Source organism: Homalodisca vitripennis, chromosome X (assembly GCF_021130785.1).
Source record: "Homalodisca vitripennis isolate AUS2020 chromosome X, UT_GWSS_2.1, whole genome shotgun sequence".
NCBI classification, from domain to species: domain Eukaryota; kingdom Metazoa; phylum Arthropoda; class Insecta; order Hemiptera; family Cicadellidae; genus Homalodisca; species Homalodisca vitripennis.
The window spans coordinates 122,405,777-122,419,472 of NC_060215.1; positions in this window are offsets into that span (position 1 = coordinate 122,405,777).

Below are 13,696 nucleotides of genomic sequence, written 5' to 3' on the forward strand. Positions count from 1 at the left end.
TCCAAACTGTATTTAAAAATCCTAATCCTTATAATTTTATAAATGCAAAAGTGCCTTTCTTTGTTTATTTTGCTTTCATCCATAAACTATTCTACCAATTTTGATGAAATTTGACATTCTTAGGGACATTCTGTGATAAATATATGCTCATTGTTATTTCTAAAACCCGCCTACGCCGCGCTGGTCTTTAAATTAGCAACAAAGTCCCGCCTTGGTCCCTAAAGGTGTGAAATGATAATTTAAAGAGCATTTCAAAGCTAATAAAATGTTATTTGTAAACCATAAACAAAATTCACCAAAACTTAAGATAGTTAGAATTTGATAACGGAGACTCACTTTGAAGCAGTCGACAAGAACTACGCTAGATGATTGTGCTATTAAACTAATGTACTAATTCCAGCTCTAAACATTCAAAAATATTAACAATATTTTCAGTTAATAAAGAAACAAATGCGTAGTGTCGTTGTTAACGTACTTTTAATTGTACATTTTAATCAATTTCTAAGTATTAGATATAAAAGACATTGTTACTATCTATCAGATTAAATTCGAATAGCCATAAATATAAAATTGTTGACTCATGATCACGGTAACAAGACTTACTCAATATTGTCGTCGAAAATATAATTGACTTGAATCAATAGTGGACATAAAAGTTCAACGCCTACTACATTGCGTGCAAAGGAGAGCGTGTCACTGTTAACAGTGCAGATACGTATAATAGTCAGTGTAGCATAACCTTTACTTTACATTTAAAGACTGGTAGCAAACCTACATTAGTTGTCTTTTGATAAAAGTAAGGTTCTTAAAGCTGTGCATGTATATATATTTTCGTAATCAAAAAAGAGGCAAAATCAGCAATGGAACAAAAAATACTATAATTGAAGTAAATTACAATGATCATAAATATACACTTTTAACATAATTTCTTTATCATAGAATAAAGCAATCCCAAAATTAGCGTCGAAAATATCATTAACTTGAACCAGAAGTGCTCATACAGGTGGGAAACCTACGAAACATTGCATGCGAAGTCGCGGGAATCTGCTATAATACTTACAATAATTCATTCATTTCGTTCTACTAAAATTATGTATAAAAAGAATTTATACGGCAAAAATTTCGCTGGGCTAGCTAGTGTCTTAATAACATTAAAAAAATATGCGTTATGAGCCATAAGCACGTAATACAAGATTGAATTAAAATTATAACGAATATAACAGTTAAAAGAGAGACAATCTAAATCTAAACTTTTATTCCTAATTGTATGAGTTATGCTATCATGTTTCATTTAAATCAATAATAGTGTCCGTGCAATACAAAATATATAAAGTTATATTATGTTTGAGATATTTTTATATTGTGCAAATGATATTGTATGAGATATACCATTAGAATGCCTGACCGTATGGGCAGTTACCGCACCCCACTTCCTCCCTCACCTTGCGGGGTCACCACATTTTCATATCAGCTGATTCTTACTATGTCTCTTCGTTCCGGTTGTTTACGCCTGTTTTATTCTTCGGCATTCGATTATTCTGCATGTTTTTATTTTATTATAATAAAAACAACTTTATAACCTTGAAGGTTATAACCTTTCGCTCAAATGCTATGCAATAATGTAAACAAGTGTCAGTTTAATTCGTGAAGTTAAAGATTTCTGGAAGATAGATGAGAAATAAAGAACAATAAAGTTCGCTTGATTATTGAATTAAATCGATTATCTCATCTCTAGTCATCCTCATATATATGGCCTAAAAAATATCTTCCTTCTATCTGAAAAATTTTATATATCTTTATAGATATAGTATAGATATGTATAATATTTGGGTAGTATGCTTCATTAAAGTAATAACATTGTGAACAAGAAAACTACTATAATATTTAATAGATCCAGACTAATGTTGGTACAGAAATAGAATTTACATGGATACCACTTGCATACCACAAGCATTTCCTAGATGGTGGCCATGAAATCTTTGCTAACATTTTAAATAAACTATTTCGTAATATAGATCCATAATGACTATCCAATTTTCATAAATATTAGTCAGTTACAAATAACTTTTCTTCTTGTACTTTTCTCAATCACTCTTATGATTCCAAGATGTTTGCCTTTCAAAGTGTGAGGATAAATTGTTTATATTTAGTTCATTACAGGTTGTTGGGCAAATAATGTAATTATTTTTAAAACTTGTATGTAATTTACAATAATGAAACTTTCCTTACATATCATATTAGGGAAAATTTTAGTAGTGGACTACATTGCAAACTTAATTGTAAACAAGTTAACTGCAGCAATGTTTAATCTATCCAGGTTAAATTTGTTATAGAGACGGTATTTGCACATAGCTTAGATGAGGTCGTTAGCTAGTCTTAATCACTAAAACCTTTGAAGGTGGCAGCCATTTTCGTTTGTGTTTAAATTGTAAATATCAAGTGCACTTGTAAAATATAAAAAGTCATTTTTTATTGTTCTTCGGTATAGTTTCTAAATAATTCTTGTATACGTACCTTCCACTCGTTTCTTTACGTACACAGAAACACATAATTTCATCATATTTATATACACAGGTGGCCACGATTCGAAGATTATTTTCTACAAAATATTTACAGAAATGGAAATTAAGATATTTTCCTAGTAAATACAGATACACTGTATTATACTCCACATATAAACAATATAGTTATGCAGTTTGGAGCAAAATAAAACAAAAGTTATAGAAAGTGAAGTTATCTCAAATTGAATCCACAAACAAACACTTTAAAAACAGCGAATAGAACTGGCAGATCCTCTACCTGTTCGTGGAGTTACAGCTTATTACACACTGGTAGCATAAAACTTTAACTCAGCACTATCTACAGTGATTATTTATAAAACTAAAACCTGGTAAATGTGACTAAATATTCCAATAATTTAAATGTTAAACATATTTCAATGTGATTTGGAGCGGAAATAAACCTGGGCAATGTTCATGAAAGCGGCCACATATACTAAGAAGTAATTAACCATAATAAACCAATAATTGAACGATTAATATTGTTAATAAAATAAATTATAAACCAAAAGTATAAACCCACGATTTTTCTAATGATTTATTTTAATGTATTTGATTTGTAATAATCAAATTAAAAAGTGTGTTCGTGCTTGAAATATGTTATTGGGGAAAGAAACACACACAAGACAAGTTGATGCAGCCAAATAATTGAAGGGGCTTTGAGCGCGGCTAAGGCGAAGTAGATGGCTCTCTTAGAAGACATCGTTGGTTAATAAGCCTTGGTTTATTATTAATTTGAATTTCTAAATAAATGATGAGAGATATTTTTCGTTTGATTCTCAGAAAAAGGCACAAACATGTCAATGATTTGCTAACATGATAAAATTTGGGGATAGCCGAGCGGTCTAAGACGTTGGACTTCGAGTCTGAGTTAGAGATAACGCAGGTTCGAATCCTGTCTGTGACGTTGCACTTTTATCAGTACTGTCGAACTTGTACTGTATCGACTCTCCTCCTTATTCTGCTTGATAAGGTCCTCGCACAGGCCAGTGGCCCATGAGGACGGGCGGAGTAAGGATTATAAGGGGATCGGCTTCTCCTTTGAAAAAAAAGATCAGAGATAAACAGCACATTTGTCATTATGTGTTATTTATAAATTAGTATGACACTTGAATCAGTGAATTAATTGTAATCTCGTTTATACCTATACAACCCATTATTAAAATAGTAACATCTTAAAATGGTAAGTTTAGAGTACCCATGATACTATAGATTTCTTAAAAATATAACTTTAAATAAAGCCCTTAACTAAATGTAATTAAGTTGTTCATTTACATGTTAGCTTATCGGTGACAACATTTAAGCTATCCGTTTTTAGTGCTCTATATCATATAAGATTAGATTTCTTATATTAAGATTTTGTAGTAAATATAGAGATACTCTGTAATAGAAATGATAAATAATCCTCAAACTCATCTCGTTATTTTCAATTAGGGCCAACTCATAGATTTGGATGTTGTCACTTTGAGCCCCACAGATATCCTAATCTACTGCAATGACAAAAGTAGGTTGAAGAGAAAGAGAAATTCTCACAATCACCGTCACTGACTGAGAGTTTCTCAAGGATATCTCGCCACCTATACAACTGTGTCTGATGAGGCCCCTGTTTATGTCTTAGGGACGATGCTATAATTAGACTATTTTCAATTATTGTTATCATCAGTAAAACGTGATATTTAATTTAATTCATATTTAAAAGTAACGCTAATCTGAAATAAACTGGAATACAAATAATTTACTTACAAATTGTATAATGAATCAAAGTCTCTTTTCATAGAACAGTAGCATATTTATATTGTTTAACTAGTCACATAGAACACTTTTAATAAATACTACAGAACAAAATTGTTATCGCTCAATTTTAATGAGTCAAAAGTTGATGTCAAAATAAAACAAACTATATTACTTTATTTCAATGGAATAAAAATACTTCAAAATGTATCTCTCTTGCAATTTAATCTTTAGTTAGATTTATATTCACATTTCAAGTAAACTGGTATCTTAATATAGCACTGAGCTCTGTTTAAGTGTGTAGCACATATAAATAAAAAAGTGACGTGAGGTATACCAACTAATTAAAAAAAAAACTAGCCATTCTCCTTCTAGTGCTAATTACCTCAGAAAACCTAGTTGGGATTTCGCAAGCAAAATATCCCAATGCAGATTTAGAGATGTCTCTTGTTTTGATCACAGGATAAATGCAATCTTTACTTTGATGTTTAACTACTTTCAAGTAAAGCTAAGCACATTTGCCAGGAGGTGAAATTTTGTCCTTATAATTATAAAATAATAATTTTGTTTTACAATATACAAGAATTCTGACAAAATGCATAATTAGAAAAGTGTGACAAAGTTGGAAATCTTGAAATAAAATCTCACATAATCCTAGATTACATAAAAATATACCTAATGTTTTGCAACCTAGTACTAGAGAATATTAGTATAACGGGCAGTTTCCATTCAAACCCAAACACAAGACTTATGAAGCAGGTAAGATCTGCACAATGCTGCAAGCCAATGACACCAGCAGGCGCAAGAGCTAATCTAAGGTTATTGCTGTCATCAGAAATAAAAATCCGGGTTTTCCTGAAGCCTGTACCTTGTCAAATAGGACATTCATGGAAACATTCATTTGGAAGTGAGGATGCATTTCAAAGTCAATCATTTCAATGTTTGTGAAATAATTTTATAAAGACCGTGAGCTATGACCCCTCTCTTACACAGCGGAGAGATATTTTTGAAGGTACCTACTAGGCTATAAACAATATTTTCATCGACTTGAACTAGGAAACAGAGTAAAAAATTTAGCAAAATTTGTGTAACAAATTATATTGCATTTTAGCACATTTGACGTGGGTTTTGCTTATATGAAATTATGCGTTAACCACAGTAGTAGTAAAACATCGTTTATTACATATTCCGGGACAATTGCTTTAGTTAAATATCCAAACGATATTATAATTTATAGTAATTTACTGTAATATAGTTTCATTGCGATTGTAGATGATAATATGACGAGATTAATAAAGGATTGTGGAGGATGACTCCGCAGAAAATGAACATTATTGACTAAATGTCGAGCAAGGTAACATCAATGTCTGAGACACGTCCGTCAAGGGGCAGAACGTGATTCAGTCGCTAAGAGGCGTAGACTTCAATATTCTTCAACGTTAGTGCGCCGTGTTGAAACTTACATTTAGGTGCTCATTATCAGAGCTTACATTAAAACAGTTCATGAAAAATACTTATACAGTTCATGCTGTCTAGACATATACAGTATATATATATATATATATATATATATATATATATATATATATATTATTGACTAAATGTCGAGCAAGGTAACATCAATGTCTGAGACACGTCCGTCAAGGGGCAGAACGTGATTCAGTCGCTAAGAGGCGTAGACTTCAATATTCTTCAACGTTAGTGCGCCGTGTTGAAACTTACATTTAGGTGCTCATTATCAGAGCTTGCATTAAAACAGTTCATGAAAAATACTTATACAGTTCATGCTGTCTAGACATATACAGTATATATATATATATATATATATTATTGACTAAATGTCGAGCAAGGTAACATCAATGTCTGAGACACGTCCGTCAAGGGGCAGAACGTGATTCAGTCGCTAAGAGGCGTAGACTTCAATATTCTTCAACGTTAGTGCGCCGTGTTGAAACTTACATTTAGGTGCTCATTATCAGAGCTTACATTAAAACAGTTCATGAAAAATACTTATACAGTTCATGCTGTCTAGACATATACAGTATATATATATATATATATATATATATATATATATATATATATATATATATATATATATTATTGACTAAATGTCGAGCAAGGTAACATCAATGTCTGAGACACGTCCGTCAAGGGGCAGAACGTGATTCAGTCGCTAAGAGGCGTAGACTTCAATATTCTTCAACGTTAGTGCGCCGTGTTGAAACTTACATTTAGGTGCTCATTATCAGAGCTTACATTAAAACAGTTCATGAAAAAATACTTATACAGTTCATGCTGTCTAGACATATACAGTATATATATATATATATATATATATATATATATATATATATATATATATATATATTATTGACTAAATGTCGAGCAAGGTAACATCAATGTCTGAGACACGTCCGTCAAGGGGCAGAACGTGATTCAGTCGCTAAGAGGCGTAGACTTCAATATTCTTCAACGTTAGTGCGCCGTGTTGAAACTTACATTTAGGTGCTCATTATCAGAGCTTACATTAAAACAGTTCATGAAAAATACTTATACAGTTCATGCTGTCTAGACATATACAGTATATATATATATATATATATATATATATATATATATATATATATATATTATTGACTAAATGTCGAGCAAGGTAACATCAATGTCTGAGACACGTCCGTCAAGGGGCAGAACGTGATTCAGTCGCTAAGAGGCGTAGACTTCAATATTCTTCAACGTTAGTGCGCCGTGTTGAAACTTACATTTAGGTGCTCATTATCAGAGCTTGCATTAAAACAGTTCATGAAAAATACTTATACAGTTCATGCTGTCTAGACATATACAGTATATATATATATATATATATATATATATTATTGACTAAATGTCGAGCAAGGTAACATCAATGTCTGAGACACGTCCGTCAAGGGGCAGAACGTGATTCAGTCGCTAAGAGGCGTAGACTTCAATATTCTTCAACGTTAGTGCGCCGTGTTGAAACTTACATTTAGGTGCTCATTATCAGAGCTTACATTAAAACAGTTCATGAAAAATACTTATACAGTTCATGCTGTCTAGACATATACAGTATATATATATATATATTATTGACTAAATGTCGAGCAAGGTAACATCAATGTCTGAGACACGTCCGTCAAGGGGCAGAACGTGATTCAGTCGCTAAGAGGCGTAGACTTCAATATTCTTCAACGTTAGTGCGCCGTGTTGAAACTTACATTTAGGTGCTCATTATCAGAGCTTACATTAAAACAGTTCATGAAAAATACTTATACAGTTCATGCTGTCTAGACATATACAGTATATATATATATATATATATATATATATATATATATATATATATATATATTATTGACTAAATGTCGAGCAAGGTAACATCAATGTCTGAGACACGTCCGTCAAGGGGCAGAACGTGATTCAGTCGCTAAGAGGCGTAGACTTCAATATTCTTCAACGTTAGTGCGCCGTGTTGAAACTTACATTTAGGTGCTCATTATCAGAGCTTACATTAAAACAGTTCATGAAAAATACTTATACAGTTCATGCTGTCTAGACATATACAGTATATATATATATATATTATTGACTAAATGTCGAGCAAGGTAACATCAATGTCTGAGACACGTCCGTCAAGGGGCAGAAACGTGATTCAGTCGCTAAGAGGCGTAGACTTCAATATTCTTCAACGTTAGTGCGCCGTGTTGAAACTTACATTTAGGTGCTCATTATCAGAGCTTACATTAAAACAGTTCATGAAAAATACTTATACAGTTCATGCTGTCTAGACATATACAGTATATATATATATATATATATATATATATATATATATATATATATATTATTGACTAAATGTCGAGCAAGGTAACATCAATGTCTGAGACACGTCCGTCAAGGGGCAGAACGTGATTCAGTCGCTAAGAGGCGTAGACTTCAATATTCTTCAACGTTAGTGCGCCGTGTTGAAACTTACATTTAGGTGCTCATTATCAGAGCTTACATTAAAACAGTTCATGAAAAATACTTATACAGTTCATGCTGTCTAGACATATACAGTATATATATATATATATATATATATATATATATATATATATATATTATTGACTAAATGTCGAGCAAGGTAACATCAATGTCTGAGACACGTCCGTCAAGGGGCAGAACGTGATTCAGTCGCTAAGAGGCGTAGACTTCAATATTCTTCAACGTTAGTGCGCCGTGTTGAAACTTACATTTAGGTGCTCATTATCAGAGCTTACATTAAAACAGTTCATGAAAAATACTTAGTTACATTTCAAAACAAATATACTTTTTCCTAACATGCTGTCTAGACATATACAGTATATATATAATTATATTTATAATATAATATATAATATATATAATATACCCGGCGGAGCAAGTACTTTTTGCGATTCAATGTTTATTGAAATTATATATATATATATATATATATATATATATATATAAATTATACAGCTTTCAGTTCCTTAAAGTCACAAACCTTTAACAAGAATGTATTAGTATAACACATCACCCACTCAATAAATGAGATTTCTGGGTAGTTAAAATTTTATCGCTGTTTAATAGTCACTGTATCTTAAGGATAAGAAAAATATACTACTTATTAAAATGTAGGAAATTGGTAAAAGAACGAAAACAAAGAGGAAATGTATTTCTATACTATGAATATTATAAAGGGAAAATATTTTAAAACATTACAGAGTTAGATGTTTCACATCATTATTTCCTTTTGTTTTCCATTGTTCCTAAATCAAGATGGACGAAACATTTACAATTTATTGTTCTAAATTAATAAAGGTCAAAATGTACAAATTTAATAACACATAATCGGAAACCTATAGCATATTTATGCGCTACACTATAAAAATAGTTTTGAATATCTAGTAATGAAAATATCTTTAATAATAGTGCAACGTTTTACAGCGCTTTCAACATGCAACAAAGTTTAAATATATCATTTAATAACTAATAAGAATGATCTTACTAGCTTATTTTTAACAACAACAATAATAAGAAAATTTGTGTCTTTATAATGCCGTGCTGACAAAACATGGATTGGTTAATTTATTTTCCTGGAGCCTTGGAGGAAAAACAGGACACTGCAGTGGAGAAGATAAATGGTACTGTTTTATTTACTGCATTTCACCTTGGGGAATGCTCCTACAAAAATGCAGCATGGAATCTCTCGTAGTTTCGCGTGCCTTCTCAAGATTGTTTTTATCATTTAAACTTTGAGCATTTATATTTCCACTTCATTTGATTCTAGAATCACAAACAAGTAACGAATGCATATCACTAGTTTATACATGAATATTCTAATGAAAATAAAATAATAGAAATTAAGAGTAGTTTAAAATTGTATTAGTGATAGCATTTAGACTATTTATTTACTTACTAGTTTTAGTATGTTTGATATTATTATAATGTAGAAACAGAGTATCTATAAATACATGTATTTCTGTTTCATATAACAAAAATATATAGTTCTAATATAGGCCTAAACTTAAAACAAAACTTATCTTATTTTTCTTCTAATTTCAAAAGCTGAATTTAATTTTACAACTAAATTCAATTTTTAGATAATTACAGCAACTATTTATATCTAATAACTTTTAAAAATTAACGCGCGAGACTCTAACGAAAATTAAAACCCTATAATAATTAAAATTTTGAAATGACCATAAAATATGTAGAATTGACATCATTGGTTTTATTTTGATGGAAATACGATTTTTCAGACATTTGCTATCGTTCAGTGTTGCAAATAAATCAATAACACTATGTTTCGTGATCTGCAATCTGATCTCTTATTAAGGTAAATAACTAAACTAACACATAATTATAAACTCTTCTAAAGAAGACATCATATTGTAGATCTCGAAACGTAGTGTTATTGATTTTATGTATCACTGACCAATGTCAAATGTCCGAAAAATCATGTTTCCTTCAGAATCCTTTTATTGTCACAAACAGACTTCGAACAAAGAATGTTTTTGATTTCCAGTAACAAATTTGAAATTATCTTTTGACAGTAAACACATTATATCTGTGACTCCTATCAAATCACCCTCAGAAGCTTAGGTAACTATATTCGACTTATAAAACCAATACTGTTTTAATGTACACAATATATATCATACATTGTGTATTAGTTGAGATTTTATTCAAATCGCTTATTTTTGTACAAATTGTACTATTGCTACTAAGTATGATTCTGGTCTTTAATATTTTTAGATTTACGCATGTACTATTCTATAGAATTTTTATACCAAGAGTGCATAAACACATATTGGAAAATTATCCATTTTGGGATGTGGTACACCAAGTTCAAAAGTGATGAAAGACTCATTAGTATGTCTGTGTGGGTCGAGGTTGTCTGAGTACGTCGTTAGGGACATACTCCAAGTTTGGCGACCACAGGTGCAATTTCAGAATTATTTTAATGAATGAGTCTAAATTTGAATTGAAAACTTCAATAAAACATTTTTAATTTACTTTCAACTGCAATTCACTGGAGTATAAACATTGGTAAACATAATTGTGGGGTTTTGTACGAGGCCTGAGAAATAATAAAAAAGTATTTGTTATAGGCTTGAAAAACGTTTAATTGTAAATTGAAAGACTTTAAGACTTCATTAGAAGTAAGTAGGAGTTTTATAAGGAATGTATATTCATTGAATATCTTTTGTCAAATTTAGTGCATAGAAACCCTTGTACTTCCTTGTATTCTTTTTGATGGTAATAATTTAATAATGTAATATAATACATTTTGATGTTGTGAAGTAAGCTATTTTTTGTACTCTATTATTTTACCCATTCTTTTGAAGAAAAGAAAGTTAGTAAAATAATATAATCTTTGTCAAATATTACTAAATACTTCACATGTTTGATTAGGTTGGCATTTATAAGAAGAAAAGATAATAAGATGTGATTTCTTCTCATCCTATTGCCACAGATTGAAAATATCTCTCAAGACATGTGGGTGGTTTTAGCCTATTGAAGCGTTAATGGATAAATGAGGTTTAGAGTCCGTAACTCCGGCACTTGTCAAGTAGATATTAATATTTTATTAGTAATGTATTCTTACTTATGTTAATACCAATGGCATAGGTGTTGTCTTCACTATCAGAAAATATTATTCTTAAAAGTTAGAGTAAAATAAAGTTCTTTAAAAATATAAAAAGAGCGTATTGAGTACTGACATAAGTATTATTTTATATTAGTATGTTGTACATTGGATTACACGTTTAATTACTTAACCTAAAAATGCAGCTGTTTTAAAACTAAATGACGTACTGCTCTTCTCATGTTGCTATTCCTCTGACAGGATAGTTAGCTGCTGCCTCAGTATCGGAAGTTTGACGATTATAATCCGCCAGCTCACCACGACATGTTGCGTGAGCAAGCAGTTGTTATAGCAACTCATTAGAGGTTTCATAATCAATCTCGGAACCTTCAACACATTGTTGACGACAACTGAACCGATCCGTATATTCAGTTTCAACAATATACTTAACAGTGTTATCCTCCATTTAGCTTATCCAGCATCCATATTTCAAATTGTTGATTTAATTCTGTTATTGAACGTAAGACTGACTCGGATTGACAATTGGTTTCATGGCGAATCTTTGATTTAAAGATAGTAATAGTCTGATAAAATTTATTCCCAAAGCTATTCACATCTGTGGAAATGTAATATTTCACCTTTTGTTGTTAAGAACATGCAGTTATTTGGATTTCTTCTCGAATATAATATAAATTACAGAAGTCACCAATTATAAATTAAAAAAAGTTAATTTGAACTACATGTATATGAGGCTATTCATTATTGGTTTGAGTTACATAAGACATAACTAATGAGACTGGCAGAATGTATATTCTGTATGTCTGTCTGTCTTTGTACTCAATATTTTCAATAAAAGTAGTTTTTTCCGGCTCATTCAGAAGAAGTAGCAAGATTTTGTGACAAAAAAATAATACTCATATGGGATTTAAATATACTTAATATCTTGAAATCCTTTCACGATACAAAAAAGTACTAAAAAAAGTTTATTGAATGTTATAAGTATTACAGAACAGTTTTTTACAGGTGCTATATTGAACCGGAATTGCGTACCAAACTAGACAACGAACTTGAAAAATTTAAAAGAAAAATTGTTATAACAAGTTTGATCTTTTTCAACATTTCTAACACAAGTTTCTGGTGATTAAAAAGTTGTTACCATATATGTGCATGTAATAAGTACCTCAAACATCGTTCGAGATACCAAAGATTACCTACAGAATTATTTTTAATACCTTATAAGCATTGCAGAAATTTTCTATATAGGTTAATAAATAACAGGGTTATGAATTTTTATGTTTAAACGGCCGATATACTGAAACAAAATTATGTACGAAAATTAATTAAGATCAAAGAAAGTTATAAGAACAATGTTTGTTGCAAGTTTCAACTTATTCGGGCTTTTTTTGGAACAGTTATCGCTGCCTTAAGCCGCATTTTATATTGAAATAGGAATATTTTGTATATCAACCCTTCCTAATTGAGCTTTAGACTTGAAGTATTGTATAACGCTTCATTTCTATATGGGTAGTAGTTTGACAAGATGTATGTCTCACTATGGGATTTTCCTGAATGTTAGCGTAACGTAACTGTGCGCATATGTCAAGAACAATATTTAAACCATGAACTACATATATTTTTAAACATACAAAATTTTTATGTACTCAAGATTGAGTACAATGATGATGATGATTCATACTCTTATATGTACGTTGTTACTTAGGAGAATTCCTCTTTAAGATTGCCTTGTAATATTGTATGTTCAGTTGATACTTAAAGTATGGTTGGATTATTCTGTGTGTTTGGTCTCTTTCATGCAGTTGATTTCAAAATATTGAGATATGGGTTTTAAATTTTGCATATGACTTCAATTCTACATTTTCAACATTATATCCGTATATGAGAAGGTCAATGAAAACTACCTCTCAAGGATTTAATAGAATCTTCCTCCTCTCCGTCTGGGGAATGAAAATATGCCTCCTCTGTACATTTTCCTATATATATATATATATATATGTATGTATATATAACGAAAGGAGAATGGAATGAATTGTAAATTTGAATTATTGTATGCGATTTCAGTAGAGTCTTTATACGGCACGTGATATCAAGAACGCTTGGCTTGTATTGTACTGTTTTTTGTTCTCTTTCGACAAGAAACCTAGAAAATTGCACCTAGTCCGATAAGGACCTTTGCACTGCTTCCGAAGCGACAGGACATTTTATATGGTTAAGGTTACTGTCGAGATCCATGAGAAAGAATTCAGGGCACTAATCTCAAGTCATGTCCCTTAGG